General features: G+C 45.7%; 1 long non-coding RNA gene across 5 annotated transcripts in view; it reads right to left on the bottom strand.

The window, feature by feature from the left end:
• The window catches only part of LOC310880132, a 155134-nt gene that overhangs the window by 38622 nt on the left and 95940 nt on the right, over window positions 1-20572 (bottom strand). For 2 of the 5 annotated variants that reach the window (XR_014571470.1, XR_014571471.1), the window contains exons 4-6: window positions 14055-14246; window positions 13198-13374; window positions 2545-2688 (exon numbers count right to left, since the gene is read on the bottom strand). The exons of 2 other annotated variants lie outside the window; for them this stretch is intronic. This is a non-coding gene — a long non-coding RNA (uncharacterized lncRNA). Of the gene's footprint in view, window positions 1-2544; window positions 2689-13197; window positions 13375-14054; window positions 14247-16630; window positions 16797-20572 lie in introns of all 5 variants that reach the window. One more of the 5 variants, XR_014571472.1, reaches the window with a different exon arrangement.

Consider the following 20572-nt stretch of genomic DNA (forward strand, 5'->3'; position numbering starts at 1 on the left):
CGGTAACTGCAAGCTGCTTCAGCTCTAACACCTTCCTCTTCACCTCTCTGCAGCTAATGAGCGCTTACACTGCGAGAGTCCTTCTCCGGATGCACATTTATGTTGTGTTTAGACTCTGACAGTCAGTGAGATATTTTTTCAATGTGAGATTTAATTTGGAAAATGCTTTCAGTAGATACATACCTAGCAGTGAAAGGTGACAAGAAATTGATGGTTTTTAGCAATGTAGTAAATAGTGACCCCGAACCCTGGCTGTGGAAAGATGAACCTTCTAAAGCATTAAAAAATACACACACACTTGGTACATTTCCTGCCACCTGGCACAGAGCAGATGCAACATAAGAATAAAGGCAGAGCAAACTATTGCAAGAGAAAGCATTTCTGCGTAATGTCTTGTAAGTATGTGAGATAGCTGTGCCTCTAATGCGATGAAAATGTAAAGCCCCATTTCTCTGAAAAGGAGAACAAAGGTGTTTTCTCTGTGGAGTAAATAACTGTCACATTGAATACACCCTCTATCCTCTCATCATCGCCAATTGCTAGAAGCCATTCATTCTGACAAATTGAAGAGAATTCAGAAACAAGAAACAAAACGATAAAGTGACTGGGACATCGTCTCGTGAAGGAAGATTAAAAGGAGCAAATGCTGTATGGCATAGGTGAGCAATGATTTTAAAGAGGCCACCCAAAGGATATGTATGAGAGAGAATCAGAGGAAAGAATAAAGCATTGCTGTGACACACAAACTGTTCATGGGTCAGGAGGCGAAATTTAAGATGACAACGTTCCAATGCCAAACCAGATTCCTGCTGAGACAGAACGGCCACATCCATTGCGTCGTCTGGACACACGCAAAATGATTTTCTGAGTACGATAAATTGATTGTTGAAGGTAAACTTGCGCTGGCAGTGAATACGAGACTGAATGACCCACCTGCGCTCCACCTCTCATCTCCACGCCAGCAGAGTGCGGGGCTCGCTCAGAGCCAGCAGCGGGCGGGCGAGCAGCGTGGGCCTTGTTGCAGGGCTGCAGTACTGAACCTGGGGTGATCTCTCCGGCTTACCAGGCAAAATGCCATTTTCTTTACAGTGGTAAATCTCAAAAGGGAAAAATGCTCAAAACCAGGTTCTGCCTGTCATTTTCCCTCACAGCTATCAGCTCAAGGCATGCGGATGCTTGTTCAGCTTGTGTTTGACAGTACAAATAATTAAGAATCCCATCACACCTGTATTATTCTTGTTACTATGGGAAAAAAAAAAAAAAAACAAAAAAACAAAAAAACATTAAAAAAACAGAACTCTTTCACTGTTCATCCCAAAGAAGGACATTGGCTGGTGTTGGGTATTCCTGTACGAAGCTGTGGCCAAACCCTAGCCAAGCACACCTCAATTTTGGGCTGCTGCCAGGCAGGATCCCCAGCCCGACTAGGGATGGGGTCAGGACTATGGAGCCTAAGTCCAGCCCCACATCACTGCACCCACTGCTTCGGCCTAAGCCCAGCTCCAGACACCCCGAAGCCCGTGGAAGTCGCACGCGAAGCCGCCCCGGTTTTTTGTGCAGAGTACCCCTCATTCCAACCACCATCAGCCTCTCCCCTCGCCTCACCCCCACCTGCTGCCACCCCAAACACTGGTGAAAACATCACCCTTCGCAACACGCCCTTAAGGTCCACAGATTCAAGCATCACAAAAAGTCCTAAATATAGATTAAAATATCCCAGCTGCACTCTGATATAAGAGGAACGGGAAGGGCACAAAGCAGCTCTGCCTGCTACAGAAGTGGCTGGAGACCTATCAGATTGCAAACGAATGCAGATGCATGGAACTAAATAAAACACTGCCTGAGATCTCCGTGTCAACAAATTAGGTATCTGTGTTGGCAACTTGGCAGGCTGCTCTTGTTTGCATTGGTAAATTAAATTCATAGTCTTTGCAATTGCAAGGAGGATTTTATTTTACTTCTTTTTAAAGGTGTCATTCTTGAAAGCTGATTGTGTGATATTCTGGGGAACTCATCACCGCAAAGAACTTAGTAGAAGAAATTTTGTGTCTGTGGAAATGGCTTTTATGGGGGAAATCTGGAAATGATGGGACCAATTCAAATGGTGCATTTTTCTGGGGGGCAGGTGATGCTGCTCTTCTCCATTATCTGCACTCTGACCCAGGGAATGAGATTTAACAAGCTGGCTTTTAGAAAATTCTTTCATTTCTGATCCTTTACACTCTGTGATCTGTTGCGCATTTAAACAGACACGGTCGGTTTTCAGCATGAAGGCCCTGTTCTTCTCCCAGTTGCACCACTAAAGATGCACTGACTTGAGCACAGCTCCTGTGACAAGGATCAGACCAAAAGGCCCCCTGTAATGGAAGCAATTGTAATTGAGCCTGATTGCATCCTTGAGAGACAGATGCTGCCTACAAGAAATACTCCCAAACTTGTTCAGTGTTTCAGCTCTTCAATTTTTTTATTGAAAGCCTTCAAATTTTATATTTATTATTGAAGGAGACACTCCTTCCTCTCTCATCCAAAAGTGGCTGTTCCTACCTTGGAGATGGCATCCGAAGTCTTTGCCTTTCAGCTCTTTCAAGTGCTGCAGACATACAGTCCCTCAAATCTGCATTTCACGTCCCATCAAGTGACACCACCGGAGGTTTGTCAGAAGGTGCATCCCTACCCTCTGCTGCAAGACTGGAAGAGAAGAGCCATTAGAACAAGGGAAGCCAAATCAATCTCCCATTGTTGATAATCTCAAGGGCATTAGGAAGCTGCCTGCCGTGTATTTTATCATATGATTGATCGTGATGATGTATGGTTTAAAGAGCAATCTCCACCTTCAAGGCGCAGTGGAGTGTATGTCTTTGTTGAGCAGTAATTCTCAATTACCCCAGCGCGACCTTGCAGGACACTCTGATCGTTCACAGGGAAGCCTGAGCTGACCAGTAAATAGAGTCCTGTGAGAAGAAACGCGTTATTGGCCGTGGATGACTGATGGAGAACTGCCCGCTATTTTTTACAACAGCTTTTACAATAGCTCGCAGGGACATTTTGGGGCCTCACTGTGATAATGCCTACATCTTCTGGGCAAGTGATCAGGAGAACTCACAGAGAGATCAATCTTTATAATAATTTACAGCTATTTCACTTTGATGGGGTCAAGTTGTAAGGCGCACATGAATAATGCTCTCACCCAGAACAAAAGGTTGTCAGTCCTGGCAGTATCACCTTGCCTGTCCTCCCTGAAACGACCTCCCTGATATCCTCCTACAAACAGCGAGCAAGCAGCAGGTCCTCTTAGACAACCAGAAGGAAATGAATTGCTCTAAGAGTCAACAGCAGCCTCCTGCAAATACTTATCCTCTCAAAGACTCTCATCATAAAACTTTATGATACCTTTTTCCATACAATAATCCAGTGTAAACATAATTTAATGGTACTAGGAGGAAAACAACCACAGCAACAAAAACAACAGGCAATGACTGTAAAGTCTCTAATCTCATAATATTTTTTTTCTTTTCTCTCATTTGCTCTCCTTTGTTTTAAATGTGTATTATTTTAGTCATGCTGTCACTGGATTATTACATGTTCTCAATTATACTGGTATAAAGCTAGAAGGTCTTTTGTGGTTATATTTTATGACTTTAAGGTGTGTTTTCTTTTTGCTTGTGAATTTAAATGAACTTTGCTTTAGGTTACTTTTGTTCCTGCTAAACCACTTACCCGATTTTGAAAAAAAAACAACACCTGTGTCCAAGGGACACGTGTGGTTGGAGACAACCCCACAAGCCATTAAGTACACGTGGACTTGCTAAGAAAGCGACCAGCTCCTCGAGCTGTGCTCCTGGGGGGAGATGCAGCTCTGCGTTTGCTGCCCGCAGCAGATACGGGACACATGAGAGTGAAGAATTTTTGCCATGTGCATAGAGAATTCCAGATTCTGTTCCCTGCTCCAATCCAACCCTCACACAAGGCGGTTCAGATCCTTGTTTCTAGGCCTTAGCATTTACTTCCTGGTCCAGTCTGATCACCACTCTGGTACACATCATTACAAGGCCAAATGAGAGCAGTCCAGTCCTGAGCCAGTGACACAAGCCAAACCCAGCCAGCCAGACACAGCTGGATTTCTTATCTGTGGCGTTGTTTCCAGGGGACACTCCACGTGCAGGTTTACCCAGGATGCCTGCATAAATCCAGCAAATTATTTACCGCTATTACAACCCTCAGAAATGAAATAGAATTACATCCGATATACCAAATTTTATAAACAGCCCATTAACCAGGATTAGAGATTATACTTCTCTGTAATGGGTTTCACTACCACAGCCTATTTATTGCACTGTGTCAGCAAACGGCTGAAAGAAATCATTACGTAAATGAGCACCGGGGTAATATTTACCTGCTTTTCATTTACCAAGGCAGTAAAAGCAGGACACCCCTTTGTCGGTGCACAGTGCCCAGCCCCGCTGTCCTTGCCTGGCGATGGGCACTGTGGGCGTGCGGCCGGACAGCGCTCACCGCGCTCCTCCTGCAGCCTCCCGACACGAGCCTGGGCACCAGCATCTTCCTGGCCGTTTAGGTGGAATAGCCATGTCAGATCACAGCAAAAACAATATTAACTCCTTTAATTAAATTTACCAGCACCACTTATTTGAGTGACACAAGCTGGTCTGAGCCGCAACTATGAATATGTAATATCGGCAGCTGCACAAATAGGGAACAAAATAAGCAAATAATTCATAACTTAACTAAACAAAGATTTCACAGTACTTGTTTGTTTTAATAAGTGCAAACACATTGAAATATTTTTAAGCAAAGAGATTCTGCCAAGACTTTGCGTGAAAAACTTGGCGTGCCTAGTGTGCAGGCTGCTCCCCTATTTAAAAAAGAGCAGCTCCGGCATTCGGGTGGTGAAAAAGTCCATCAGAAACCAGATAATCAGATGGATGGCCTGGTCCCAGAATTAGCTAAGATGTATTTGAAAAGGAAAATTGATATACTTGAGAGAAGGAGGAGAATCTATTTCAAACGATCACGTACTTTACAGAGGGGCTGCGCAGCACCTCCCTGCCCTAACTCACTGCAGACATTGCAGTGAATTACTGAACAAAATCCAGGTAGCGCGCTCCACAGGTTCAGAGAGATGTTCTCATTTTTGCGTAATTCATGCTAAACATACAAACACACATAAATTGCTTCATTCCTCCCCTTACTTAAAATGAAGTGGGGTAATCTACATCCTAAATAAGATTAAAGCGCCGCTATACATCCCGCTAACTTGTGGCAGGAGCTCAGCTTCTCAGAGCACGCCTGCCTGCCACCTGAACGCCTGGAGCAGCTGCTGCCCACCGGGAAATGGCAGCAGAGGAAGGCGGGGGTCGGGGGCACTGTGGGCTGTGAGGGGGGACCGAGCTCGGTCGCTCCACCAGATCCCCCCAGCAACAAAGGGGGCGGCGAGCCCATGGCAAGAAGGGCGATGGACCAGGGTGCCACACAGGACCAGGGTGCCACACAGGACCAGGGTGCCACACAGGCATTTCAAAAAGCATTTGCAGCTGCAAGCCCTGCATCAGTGCCGCATTGACTCTGCTGCTGGAGAGGAGAGAGACGTGCCCATGTCTCAGAAGAGCTGCAGCAGGAGCTGGTGGTGACCACGCATCAGCGGAGCGACGGACAGGGCGCAGACAGAGCCAGCAGGGGCAGGACCTCACAGCCCATGTCTGCTCCCCGCCAGTCCAGCTGACAGCCTCCATGCGTTAACCCTGGCTTTTGGCCATACAGCAAAAGCCGCGAAGGTATTCGGAAATATACAGGAACACAGGTAGCGTTAAAGATTTTTGCACAAAAAAAAAAAAAAAAAAGCTTTACCCTGCCTCTGAAGCAGTTTCCAGCCCAGCAGGAGCACGGGGCCTCGCCTTGCATTCAGATTTGCGCGGAGCAGCCCAGCACTGCCTGCCTGTCTGAGTGTGAGCAGAGGGATCGGAGCCAGCTCAAAGGCAGGGCTGCTACAAAGACGGGTGTGCAGAGCTGGAGCTCAACAAGAGCAATGGGAAGGTGGAAGAAGGAGATGGTTTGAAAGCCAAATTGTCTCCCCAGGACTATTCACAGGAGCTGGCATCCCCGAGCTGCACCCCCTGCCCTCCTCCCAGCCCACTGAGGGAAGCTCTGGTGCGGACGGAGCCACGGATGTCCTCATCTCAGCTACGACATGTGGGAGCACCCCGAGCACGCCTGCCCTGCAGGTCGGGGCACTGCTCTCTGCTCCACGTTCTCACCCACAGACTTTGCAATTAGGGAGCCCATTTGGGGCCTGGAAGGAATTCTTTTTATTTCTTTGTTAAGAAGGCTGGAGCCCAGACTGAGCGCTCAGGCACACAAAGCGCTGTCCAAAGATGTGATCACCAGGCGTTCCCCACCGGCTCCTGCCCCACTCTCTCCTGGCTGTGTGGGTGCCCTTGACCCAGACGCTGCAGGGAAGAAGCCTCCTCGGGTGACCACTGCTGGCCAGGGAGGCGCCGTGTGTGCAGAACAGCGTGGAGGAAGACTGACCCCTGAAGAGGGATGTGATAACTGCACAGCAGACACCCCACAGAATAGTTATTCCTCTTTCTTTTCTTCTCCTTTGCTATTTTTTTTCCCCTGTGAGCCAGGATTCAGGGCTCACAGTATTTAAAATCAGATTTCCAAATCCAGCACTTTGTACTTGAACAGGGTAAAAGGAGCCCCTGCAACCTCTTCCTCCTCCTCGACTGGGCACGAGGGCGGCTTGGTGCCTCGCGTGCTGGGGACCACTGACGCAGCTCCTACACAACACATCTCTTCCAATTCATTTCACCATGCAGCCACCTAATTAAATCCCATCCTTGCACAAATGCACTCAGAAATCCAGCCTTCTGGAGCTGCAGTGAACTCCTACTCTTCCATTTCTTTCAATTACTTCAAATGCATCGCTGCAGGAGAGCTCTCACACTGGGCTAATTTTTGACAATTATCATTATTTCTTTACACATCTTGGTAACGAATTTGCACAACGTAGGCATAAAGCAGGGGAGGGAAATGGCATCTTCGTCAGTGTTTCTTCATCATAACAAGCATCTTCACCATAAGGAAATAATAAGCAGCTTGGTTAGTGCACTCACCGACTCCCACTGAAACGTGACTGGCCCTCCTGACCCTTCTCTCCACTTCTCTGATGCACAGAGATGCTTGGCTATGTCTGGTCCTTTTTGACTAAAGTGAAAGGAGGACAAGGACAGGACAGGACAGAGGTATCTTTTACCTCTGCCCTTCTCTCAGGCTAGATACCACTGGGGAATACTGGAGTACGTCTGCTGCAGAGGCTTTGGATGTGTGGCTGCTTCTCCCTAGGCTGAGGGCAGGAGCAGACCTACAGCTGCCAAGACACTGCCATGTAAAGCAGAGGCACCGTGGTGTCACGGCTAGACAACGTGTAACGGTTAGAGTCCCAGATGGAATTTGCTTTTAAATGAAGACGAAGAGATCCTGCTGCCAACAACAGATCCTGGCTGGAAAGCAGGCTGAGGGATCTGCCTAGCCCTGCCCTCTGGGAATTGAGGCTGACATAGCACAGGGCAAAACAGCATCGATTAATAGTCTGGTGGGTTTACAATATTGCCTGAAGGATGGTAATGGCTAGTCTTATCCTATTCAGGTTTAACAGTTCCAAAGCCATTTTAATTTAAAGATCGTTCTTCTTAATCTGGCCTTAAAAGGCAGAGAAGTTTAATCAGTAACAGACTGGCAATCCACAACGAGCCATCTCCACTCAGCTTAGGTAGGTGAAATCACAGAGGCAGTATCAGATCACTTACAGATCAGCTCCTGCTCTAAGATTCCCCGCGGTGTTTATGTACAAGAGGCAAGATAAACAGCAGAGCAACAGGCTTAATTTTGAGTTTCCCTCGCTTCTTTCAGCTATGCTTATCTCCGCAACTCTGTTTTCAGGTGGATTCTTTCCATGGGCTTACATGACGGTGGCTTTCCCCGGGTAACGCAGCTTTTCTGCAGACTCATCCAAGTGAGAAGCAGAAGAGTTACCAGAGAATAAAGGCTGACGTCTATTCCACTGGGGGTGGACTGGGAGAAGTAAGAACTAAATAAGAAAATTTTCATCCAAGGAAAATAGCAAAGGCATGTTCTTACAGCATATATCAAAATGGCAGACACTGTTTTAAATCCAAATGTGTATGGAGCAAACCTGGCACATGGCTCTTATCTGAAGTAAAAGGTTCGGCTGTGCCCATGTTTCCTACTTAAGCTAATGTAAAGTGACATTCCTGATTTCATTTAGGTATTCTTTTAGCAAGAGACAGACCGTGTTTCAGTTCACCACGACGAGCATTATCACAACTAGTCGGTCCTTCTACCTGCAGCTTTGGCCTAGCCCAAAGGGGCTCGGCCCCGCGGGCTGCTGCGGGCCCCAGCCACATGCCTGCAAATGTCGCTGTCCGGCCAGGCTGTTCCTGTGGTTAATTACCTCCTTTGTTAATGATCTTAGGCTGTGGGCTAAACCTGTCACTGTGCAGTTGTATAACCTGATTCTTCTTCTTATGCTTAGCTTACATTATGCTATGCTAACTTCTTGTGCTTACGTTGCCATAAAAGTGCCTTTCTTCAAGGGGGCCTAGAAAAGGCGTAGTACGGGGCAGGCTATGCACCAGCGAGGTGGCGATTTGATCGGGTGTGACATGCAAAAAGCAGCAGAGAGGAAGCGTCCCCACTTCACAGGTGGGACGGGAGAGAGGACAAAAGCTGCCTACGCCAACCCTGTACAGGTGCTGTGAAGAACAGTCAGGAGTTGACTGAATGCCTTTGATGCACGGATGGCATTGTTCAGGGAATTCTGCTCTCTGCTCTGCCTCCCATTTCTTGGCCTGTGTCCCAGAAGCGCCTCTGAGCTTCTGTCCTGGTTCCAGTTAGGACAGAGTTAAGTAGCTCATAGTAGCTGGTAGGGTGCTATGTTTTGGATTAGGGTGAGAAGAGCGCTGATAACATGCTGATGTTTTAATTGTTGCAGAGCAGTGTTTACACCAGGCCAAGGACTTTTCGGCTTCTCGCTCTGTCCTGCCAGCGAGCAGGCTGGGGGTGCAGCAGGAGCTGGGAGGGGACAGACCCAGGACAGCTGACCCAAACGGGCCAAAGGGGTATTCCATACCATCTGACGTCATGCTAAACAATATATAGGGGTGGCTGGCCGGGGTGGGGGGGCCGGCTGCTCGGGAATAGGCTGGGCATCGGTCAGCGGGTGGTGAGCAATTGCATTGTGCATCACTTGTTTTCTTACACATTATTATTGTTAATACTATTACCATTATCACTGTTATTATTATTATTGTTATTATTATTTTCCTGTCTTAATAAACTGTCTTTATCTCAACTCACAGGCTTCACTTTCCCGTTTCTCTCCCCCATCCCAGAGAGGGAGGGGGGAGGGTGAGCGAACGGCTGTGTGGTGTTTAGCTGCCAGCCGGGTTAAACCACAACAGCTTCCTTGGGAGTAACAATTCTCAGATAATTTTCTTGGGGCGAAGACTCAGAAAAGTAACAGGTTTGAGGAAAATTAAGAGAGGGATTATTCTTCAAAAAAAAAGGGCCAATAGTAAGATGTTAAGCATTTCCAAATAAATTATATAAGCAGCTTCTCCTTTTACTTTTTCTTCTGCACTAATGGCCCAGCAAGCCTCAATTCTAACACAACGTTGGAAGGGCCCAGCTTTTCCATTAGGAACTCTTCTGGCCCCTGGAAGTGCCGAGAGGCCAGGGCAAAGGCCCTGAGCAGTGCTCGTCCTCGCCCTGAGCGATGCAGCAGCCAGCAGCTGCAACCCTCGCTCAGGGACGGTGACCAGTGTTAATAAGGGAGGTGAAAGATGCGTGATCTGCAGCACGAGGCACAAGCAAGAGGGAAAATAATACATTTCCACTGCATAGGAGAGAAGGCTGGCAGTAATACCGAGGGAACACATAACCTTTAGCTTCGAGGAAGAGTGTTTCCAACCTCTCATCTTCTTTACTTTGAAGTGCAACTAAAACCAGAAATCAGGCCGTTTTAGGATGGCATTATACTAATGACCTGTGTCACACACCGCCGAGATCACTGAGTACACACTTGAAAGGGCCTGTACGGCTGGCAATGTGTGTTTACAAAGTCAGAGCACTGTACTGGAGAAAGGCCCTCATGATGGGGATGCTGTTTCAGCCACACAAAGTCCCCTTGTTAGGTGGATTTTAATTGGATGTTTTATCCTGCCAAATGGACAAACATTACAGAAGTCTCAGGGATAAGCAGAGTCCTGGGAACATATAGATAACAGCAAGCATAACAGTATGTTGGCTCAAGCACTGTTCATGATCAGGTCTGTGTTTTAAAGGAATACAACAAATTGTAATTCTGAAGTGTCACTTTGAATTTATGACCTTGTGTTGCATTTAATCACTTAGCATGCATCATACTGTGTTATGTCTTATCGCATTAGGCTATAGCCGAACACAGGGAGATGCAATGTTACATGGAACAAGTTGGAATCTGAAGAGATGCAAAAGCTTTTGCAGGTAAAAATGTACACAGCTGAGTCAGGAAGGCTTTCAGCAGGGGTGACACGCAAATTCTCCCCACTGCTTCACTTCCCAACAACTTGACAGGCTCTTGTCGTTTCATTTAGGCTACAAAGAGTGAAAAAATATCTTGTGAAGAGTGTGGAATATAGCCAGTGCTTTTTACTGTCTTTTTCCCTAAAATGTGGATGCAAAAAGATTACATGGGAGGACACCATGCAGAACCCATCTGCAGATTCCCACCTTTCTCCTGTTCATGGTCTTCTGGAAACAAGGGACACCCAAGTCATCTTAGCAACCGCTTTCGAATGCATTGAATCAGAACTACAAATTCAGTAAAACTGAGCTAATTTAAGAATCACTAAGGTCCAAAGGGATAGCTGCTAACAGACAGTCTCAGCCTGTACATAAAAGCAGTCAGGCAATTTCCCCTGTAATTCCTGCTGGCAGCCCTGACCCTGGAGGCGGCATCGCTCCTGGCCGGTGCCTCCCTCTTCTTTCCCCAGGGAAGGGCTGGGTGGGCTCAGCGCCGCTGTGCCCCACGGGACGCATGGCCCCTGCACCGAGCCGGCTCCATCCATCTGCCAGGGGACTGCTGACCGGCCCGGCCCGGCTGCAGGGCAGCAGGCGGCTCAGTGCAGGGATGCCCTCCCACCAGCAACGAGGGTCACACTAACCCACCTCCGAAAAGTGAAACCCAAGGGGCTGGGGAGGGAGAAAAGGAACACAAAGCTTGGCGACTTGCTTCTGAGCTATGCTTGGAGTCAACACCGCCCATTAGCAGAGCCGAGCGGCGGCAGTGCGGATGGCAGCACTGCATCGGCTGATTCAGGAAACAGATGCCCTTGAGTGAGACAAACGCAGCAAAGAAGCCGACTTCAGGCTGCCTCCGAAGAACTGCTGACGGATGCTCCTGTCACCTCCTCTGCGTCAGCCGGCAGGGCAGGGCCCGCTCCTCCCGGCAGTGAGCTGCCTCTCAGGATGGAGGGGAAGCTGTAATGGCATCTCAGCTCAGCTGGCACTAAAACTCAAATTCAGATTAATTGAATACAGCTTCTCTTTCCTCATGGACTTCAATTTTCCAGGGCTTTTGAGATGTCTATATAAATGTCAGGAGATTAATGTACTATCTCTGAAAAGTCCATATTAGTTTTGCCTAGACTGGGCTTACTCCTTTATAGCCCAAATCACAGTGCAACAGGGGGTAGAGAAACAAGGCAAAACCTTTGTGCTTCTTCTTAGCTGGGACCTGTAAAATGCTTTTCCAAAGGTTAAATAACATTTATGAGTGATATTTAGCCAGGTAAGCCTTCATTTAATGCCTAAAAAATGACTTGAGTTCCCAACTCACTTCCTGAGGTGCTATTCATCACCTAAGATGACATAAATTGTACAGAACCTGTTTTACCACTCCAGTTTCACAAGCCCATAATGTCCATTTATAAAATTAAAAAAAAAAAAATGCAGCAAAAGGAAGTTTCCTTTAAGACGTGCAGACTTTGGCACTGCAAAGCGGGTGTGCAGGGGCAGCAGCCTGGCTGCAGCAGCCGCCAAAGCACCCAAATCTCCAGTGAGCAGACCAAAGAGCCTTTCCTCATCAACAAACGTGGTTTCTGTGTGTTTAGTAATCCTCAGCAGATTTCTCTTCCATGAGCTCAGCCACCCTGGGAGCCCAGATAAACGTAACACCCACGCACTCCTGTGACAGAGTTCAGCAAGCTCAGTGTCTCTTGGTGGCAGACTCCAGAAACCGACGTTAACGTACCGGAATAGTCCATTTGCAATTCTGCTGACCGTACTTCCTCTTTACCAAAGGTCCACATTAGGTATATTCACAAGAAAAGTTTCCCACAGAAAGCAGTAATGATAAAAGTTTGTTCATGACAAGGAAAGGTGGCGCCGCCTCAGGCTCTTCGCTCCTCATACTGTTTCGTTGGAGCAGGGCTGTTAACCTCAGGGCCACGGCCAAATGAGTTTTAAACTATCTACTGAAGGCGAAGTCACTCTTCTATGCTAAGTATTAATATATTGGCTGAGAAGTATCTCCAAGCAAGTAAGATTACTTACAGAATTAAGTGGGAATAAAAATATTAATATGGGCATTCATGGCTTGCCCGTGTCTGTTGCCTCCATTACTCTTCAATGTCTCACCCTGGAGTACGATTTTCTGTTACCCTCTGGCCTTACACCGTGAAGTTTTGCAAGAACAGTAATTGCTAAAGCATTATACTGGTATTTAGGCATGTCACTTAATCTTCAATGGATCATATAGTTTCAGTGAGAAGTATGCATCTGAAATGCTCTGTTAGATCTTAAGGTCGTGTTGGAAAAAAAAGAGATGTCCACATGCTATAAAGCAGGCGCTCATCTACTGCCAGGGATAAAGGCACAGGAAGAAAATAAGAGGCCAGCACTGAAAGTCAGGACAATGGCTAATACTTTCCAGCTGAAGAATGGGAATGATGATGATAATAACAATAATAATAACAATTGTGACCCAACAGCATATATGCTATTTGAGGTTTCTAAAATTCATGGGGATTCTAAAATGAACTCATGTAAACAGGTATACAGTTTTATTATAGTCCTTACTGTTGTTACAATATACAGTATTTTAGAGACTGTACATACCGAAGTGGGTTAAATTCACACTTTCAGCATTTTCCACTATTTTCCCATTTTTTTAGGGATTTGCAAGTCACCAGTTTCTAGCAGACTTAAACCAAACTTCTGTGATCATGTAATTTTGTCTTCATGTCTTCATTACTGTAACCGTAAAACCAGCCAACAACCTGTTACGAATCTAATCTGAAGTATGAAAAAAAAAGTGCACTCAGGAGGAAGATAAGAAAACACACATCTCTTCCAACAAAACAATGCAAATTCTGATTTTCTCATCACAAAACTGGCCCACTGTGTACACGGGAAACCACAGCAAGCCAACCACACGAGGCACCGGTTGTTGCATGATGCCATTGTTCATTATAGCAAGATTTGGTTTAACTGCAATGTGGAAATTGTCTCCCTCCGTACTTGGGAGAGCAAGGAAAAGTTCACAGTGAAAGCTAAATGGTAGTGTATACATTCAATCATCTGCATTTAACTGATAATAACGTAATTAATTTGAAGAAAAGATCACCCCTCCTATGCTAATTTTGCACAAGATGAGATTTCTCCTCTGGCTAGTGTACAAAATTCTAGCTCATTTAATTCCTTCAGCAGCATCTGCATCACAGTTTTAAATATAGTATTTGTAAATGTAAATTTAAGAGAAACCAACTGACAGGTAATTGATTTCAGTAAACTACTAGCAGATTTTTGCCTTCATGGACTTCACTGAATCATTAAGCATTTGCCCAAAGCATTATTTGCTCAGATTTAACAACTGCATGAAGTTATGTTAATATTCACAGACTTTTACTACAAGAACGAGAGGGCAGATTTTGTGATAGTAGCTCAGCTGCTAAGCTTCCAACAACTTAACTTACCTTCCAGAATTTGTGTCCAGAATTTGACACAAAATGTCCGAAAGGGCTGATGCACATTTAGTGTATTTAGTTATTTGTCCATGCAAGTTACTGGTGAGATTCATGCAAGTAGAGGGCAAGTCTTAACAATCCATTTTTTTCAAATTTCCTGATGGTATTTCTAGCTCTTCCAATTTCACTCCTGGCCAGTATCTGAGAAAACAGAGGTAAACAAAAATGAAAAATGATGAAAAGGAAATGAGCCACCTGCTTTGAACCTCGGAGGGTTGGTATTTATTCCGAACAGGAGTCTGCAGGGTATCTGGGGTTTCTAATTGCTCCAGTTGGTTCACTTCATATCTATGACCATCTGGATATTTGTGGGTTAGCAATTAAAAACAGTAAATGAAACAGTTGAAAATATTACTGTTCAGCTTACGGAAGTATTTTTTATTAAAGACTAAGAAAAGACATATGAGAAATCTCCACCGCAAATCGAACACTGATGTATGTATGTGTCTCTGCTAGGGCCAGGTTTTCTTGCTGATCATGGAAAGCCCAGTGGAGGCTTTTTTTGGAGGAAGCTCCATAGCTTGAAAATGCTTAAGAAGAGGCACTCCACTGGCAATAAGCAAATTCAAAGTACCCGTGAGAAGACTATTGTTTGCATGCTTATTTTTAAAGTTTAATTTCAGCAATTGTTGCATTTTTCTGAATGAGTGCCATGGGAGCAATCAAACTGATTGAAAGCACTCAGAACCCATTCGCACCTCAGGCAGATGATCTGGATGCAGAAGAATACTCCCCCTAGTACCCACCTTTAGAGAGGAAAACCTTTCACATCGACCTCCCCTCCCCAGAAAATCCCCAAACCCTGCTGAGCAAAGCGTGAGCCCCTGCTCAGCCTCCTGCCACCTTGTCCAACCCAGTGCCGAACCTGCAGACCAGCTCCTAGCCTTTAGGGAAGATTTCCTTCCCGTTCCAAGCAGGACACACTTACAATCAAGCCTTGGATTCAGACTCTTTCAAAATTTTCCATATTTATGACAGATACCAGGGATTAACTTCCATTTATGAATTTAACAATGATTATGCTTTATTATCCTCCACACAAACAAATATTAGGAACAACTGAATTACACATAAAGGCATTCTTTATGCATTTATTTACATATCCCAAGAAAGACAGTATTCATGTTGTATAATTCTGATTGCATGCTTCGTCGAGCATTAAAAAGGTTTACAACTGCCTGACTTCCAGAGTTTGACAATTTTGACAGCTTAACTCTGAATGTGTGCATGAACAAACAAGCGAATCTGTAAAGACACGAGGTGTGCTGAGCGGTGTGGAATGCTGTCAGATGACTCTCCTGTCACAATAATCATTTCTAGTAGGTGTTACTCCACGCTGGCATCTTTATTTCTGAGAATTTCACGTACTAACAAGCTATTCATTTGTACCGCATCTATTTGCAGATGCAGACTCCCATCCCTCTATGTGGCATCCCAGGATGGCCTGCAAAACTGGGCTTCAGTTCTCAGTTTTCTGAGAACTTGTGTTCTCTGAACTTGTGTTCTGCCTCCGAGCTGGCTGCAGCTTGTCTGAGTCTGAAAATGGAGCCATAAAAATGGAGCGCCTTGAGGGGAGTCACACACTGAGCAACGCTCGTACCCAGCTCGAGCTTGAAGAAAGGGGTCTGCATTTCCACGTCCTTCCAACAAAGAGTGTGTACAAGGCCATTAGAAATAATAAGTGATGGAGAAAAAATAATGAATCTATTCAGAAAATCATGTTTAACAAGGGAAGAAAATCGAAAAAGGATGAAAACAACCCACCTGCTTGGCCTAACATCATTTCCTCCTAAGTTAGTTGATGTCATGTTATTTATTCAGTTAGCGTTTCTAAAGCTAACATTATTTACCTAGCTGAAACCTCTGGAAGATTTGCTTATAAGGATCTTTTCCTCCAAGATTTTATGCTTAAATTGTTAGGTTGTCTTGTGTTTCTATTCTAACATGAGCAGAAGTATACTGCCAGTAACTGAATTTATGCAAAACATACGATGGTCCTCTGACTGGTTTAGTCTACTGAGGAAAGTTTATCCTGATTAAAAATGTCTCCTGGACAGCACAAACACAGTGAAGAAACTCACGTGCCACAGCTTCTTTTGAAATGTCTTTTCCCTGGGTACTCCTTAATGCCTTCGGCTTTCCCACAGCTGGGGCAAGCACGGAGACACTCCCTGCAAGGCGAAGGCACCCGCAAAATGACCCATGAAAGAGCAGGGATGGTTTGCAGAAGTGTCAGAGGGACCACTGGCTGTAAGGTTCGCTCCGTTGCTTCCTGAGCACATACCAGCCTGTATCAAACGTCTGACCCCGGGCAAGGTCCAGCCATTAGAGGTGCAACAGTGGGCGGTGTTCCAAGGCAACCAGAACGGTGCAGGAGGTGAGACAGCTCCACAGGCTCACAGGCAGCCAGGAGAACCTGGCACGGGTGGGTCCACAACAGTTAAGCTGCCGACTGTCAATATTTACTGCAGACCTATCTCCCTTTTTCATTCATTTCTCATGCACAAATGTCTCCCAAAACCTACCGATGCCCACATTCCTCCACCGGTTTATGCTGAATGGCCCATGTCCACCGCCGCGTCTTCATCCACGTCCACGTCCATGCCCATGGTCAGGCAGTGCAGGGCTCAGGGGGGCTGTCAGTCCCTCTCCATCTCTGCTTGCTGCTCTGCGCTCGCTGTGCATTATTGGCTGCATGAGTCGCACGATACAGAGTGGAGAACAAAACCTTTCAAACAGGACAGCAGTGAATCCCAAAGTATGAGGATTTGGCTGTACAAACATTCAGATTTGAAAGTTGTCTCTGATTTGTCAATATTTTTACAAATTCCTAGTAACTGGTGTGAATCCAATCCAGAAATCTGAGCCAGCCACAAACAAAGTGCTGGACCAAATAATGCTGCTGCTGCTGAATTAACTATGACAATCTGTAAGTACCTCAAAATTATTCATATGCTGAGAATTCATGTAAATATTGCTATCATGGTGTCCTTGGTGCCTGATCAGATGAGTAACTGCCATTTGATTGTTTGTTTGTTTTGAAAATGTTCCTAGCAGTTTTACTGGCAGGTAAAAATGGGATTTGTCAGAGCAGTGAGCCCAAGGAAAGCCCTTCCGGAGCCCAGTGTACAGCTCAAACTGGGCTCACTATTGTTAGCAATCTTCCCTCTCTTTTGTGAAAATCAAAGGGGTTTTTTTTTTTCATTTTCAGGTCTTTAAAGCATGTACAAAGCACAACAGGATTTGGTGTTTGTAAGTGTGGCTTTTTTCTTTGGACTATTACCAGCAAAAGAATCCAACAACACTCATTCCACGTTTTTCCATACAAAGATGACAGAGCACTGCTGATGTCTTAATGTCTGATTTATTCTCTAATTTATTATTCATTTACTTCTAGCTCATAATGCCTGATTTATTCCCTAATTTATTCATTTATCCCCTGACTTAGTCCTATATCATCCAATCCCAAATTAAAAGAAAATATATATATAGTCCGTGCGGCAGGTAACCAATAAGCCACTGTAATTTTGAACAGCACGCAGAAAGATAAAATATAATGGTGGAGGTAGGAATTTATGCAAAAAGCTCATTGCTAGATCAGGCACATATGCCATATCGAAGAGGATGTCAGAAGCACCTTGGCTGTAGTTATAGCAACCATATGTTTAGCTAGAAGAACACATTGCTGGGGATTCAGGGGGCTCAAGCACCGTTGGGAAAACAAGAGTTTAGATGGTTAGGAGGAGAAAGCAAGTACTGTTTACCAGATTCTGTGCCTTCTGCTAGGAAGGGCCCAGAGCCTTCGATGAGAGAAGAACGGAGCTGGTTAAACAACAACCAGCAACTAGGACATTAAAATACACCTGGCTTGTTGGAACCATGAAATCTAGCAAACATCCTTACTGACCTCTTCTTGGTTTAATGTTCTTGGAGGTCTGAAGGTTCTTATGGAAAAATAAATGTTCAGAACAACATATTGATCCTCAGGAATAGCTCGTACAGCAAGTACAGTCTTTTTATGTAAAACTATTTCAAAAAGCATGCAATTAACATACTCTTTTATTAAAAAACAAAACAAATTATTGTAAGTTTTGCAAAAACTGTTTCAAGTAGGTGCAACAGAAATAGTAACAGCACACACTGAGTACCATTATTATTACTAAATTTTCAATTACTACTATTGCTGCTGGACTTTAAATTATTTAAATCGCGGCAGAGAAGGGCGCTGAAATGTGGCCCTAACTTTGGAGAGGGCTGTGATGCTCCCAGTCAGCGGCAGCACCCGCACGCAGCCCGCAGCCGCTGCGGTACGAAGCGTGTCCAAATATAGCAGCCCGGCTCTTCAGCATGAGCTCTGCCGACCAGGCACCGTGCATCTTTTCAAAACAAAGCTGGTTCCAGCTGATAACTGCACAGGAAATTATCCCAGCCCCACACACTTCTTGTACTTTCCTCCTCCCTGAATTAAAGCAGTTCAGCTCCTTGCTCGCTTGTCGCCTCCTAAGTATGCAAAGAAATAAGCACCCGTGCACTGGCTGTGCATTGCAGCAGAGGGCAAGCTCCCGTAACCCACAGAGAGCAGTTTACAGCGAATTGCTTGGCTATAATTAACAGCAGCAGCAAGACCTCAGAAGCTGTAATGATTTTTATTGTCTTATCAATCACGATGGGCTAGCATGTTGTTTATATTCCTCATTAATAACGTCACGCCCATAGTGATGGATTGTGCCAGTCTGTGCCCATACGTTCTCAGGGACCATTCGTGCACAAGGCTCCCCATAACCGCACCTTTTATCTGCTAATTAGGGTCAGCTCTCCGGGGCACCGGCTCTCAGCTGCAGCCCTGGTGGAGAAAGACAGCAGGCAGGGAGCCACCTTGCCTCACCTCCGTCCCCAGGACGAGGGGCATTTCAAGCGTCGGGCATTTCCACCCGCCCCGTCCGTGGTCCTGCCGTGGGCCCTGTCCTGCAGCACTGCCACCCGCCTGCCGGCGCCTCCTGCCCACCAGCTCTGCAAGGGAAGCAGCTGCAGCAGCGCTGGGGGACACACGTCACCCCACGGCCGATTACACAGGGATATTTGCATGGGCTGGGTTTTCTTCACGCCTCTGGCAAAAGATCCATGAGATCACGGTAAAACAATAAATGTTTTCAATTATCTGCTTAAGGCAACAGCAGGAGTACTGTATCGACTAATACTAAACAGAGGCGTAAATGCTCTGCTTTGCTGGAACTGAAGCTCTGTACCTAGTTTTCTGCATCCCACCTAGGAAACGAAAACAATATTATTTGTCTTTCTCCCACCCTTCCTCCACCTCGTCTACTGAAGAGGAGTTTTCCTGGCAGGGACACGGTGCCAGCTCAGCAGAAAGCACAATGGCAGGTCACAATCTTTGCTGCTGCTGCAGCAATGACCAGTGATAAGCAGCAATGACCAGCGATAACCAGCGAGGAGCAGTGATAACCAGCGAGGAGCAGCGATAACCAGCGAGGAGCAGCGATAACCAGCGAGGAGCAGTGATGAGCGGCAGTGCAGCCCCTGCTCCAATGCAAACCGCGGCTGTGCAGCGTCCGTGCGCCCCGGCCAACACCACGGAGCAGCCTTGCATCCCCTTCCCTGGTACTTGCTCTGGGGAAACTTCCCCAAAGCTGTTTTTTGGTGTAAAGCATATAGTCAGTCTGATTACATTTAATTGCAAATAACTGAGCACTTAAAAGGAGTTGGTGGTCACCCTTTTGATAGCATTAAATTTCAAGATAAACAAGCTATATGTTGTATTAGGCAACTCAACAAGACTGTCATTTAGTTGAGAGGAGAGGAGAGGAAGGATGCAGTAGACAAAAAGGGATGTTATTTTTCTGTTAGTTACCCTATTGTCTACAAATCATTTGTTTCACTTAGATAGGAAGCTGCAGCTGAATTCCCTACATCGTTAGAGAAAAAATATGAAAAAAAGTGTCACGTCTTCATTAGTTCCTAAATGTCTTTTTATGGAAGAATACCAGATTTCCTTCTTTACCTCCTAGGAAATGGAAGTTCTGCCCCAACAAGATCAGCCCAGACATGACAGCAGGCCCGTGCCAAACCGCTGCCCTCTGCCAAGACAACCACTTGGGGGATACTCTCCAAAGTCAATATTTGAAGAATAAATGGGAAACTTTGTCTTCTGACTCGTTTTTGCCAAACCAGCTGACATTTTTTGAATCAACCAGAGCTTCCTTGTAAAGGACCGCTCTCGTCCGCTTTAGGTTTTATCCAGACTGTTCGGCTCAGCAAGACTTCCACTCTGACTAGATTGCTGTCCACCCATAAGCTAGGTTAAGGTTTCAGAAATATTTATTTATTTGAAGAGGATATGTTACCTCCACAGGAAAATGAGGCTGGGTGTTATCCTCTGCAGCAATATTTTGAATTAGCTTTTACTGTGTTGCTTCCACTACCTCCCACCTTCAATCAAAACTGATGGG

The sequence above is a fragment of the Anser anser genome (genome assembly GCF_964211835.1).
Source record: "Anser anser genome assembly, chromosome: 12".
Classification (NCBI taxonomy): domain Eukaryota; kingdom Metazoa; phylum Chordata; class Aves; order Anseriformes; family Anatidae; genus Anser; species Anser anser.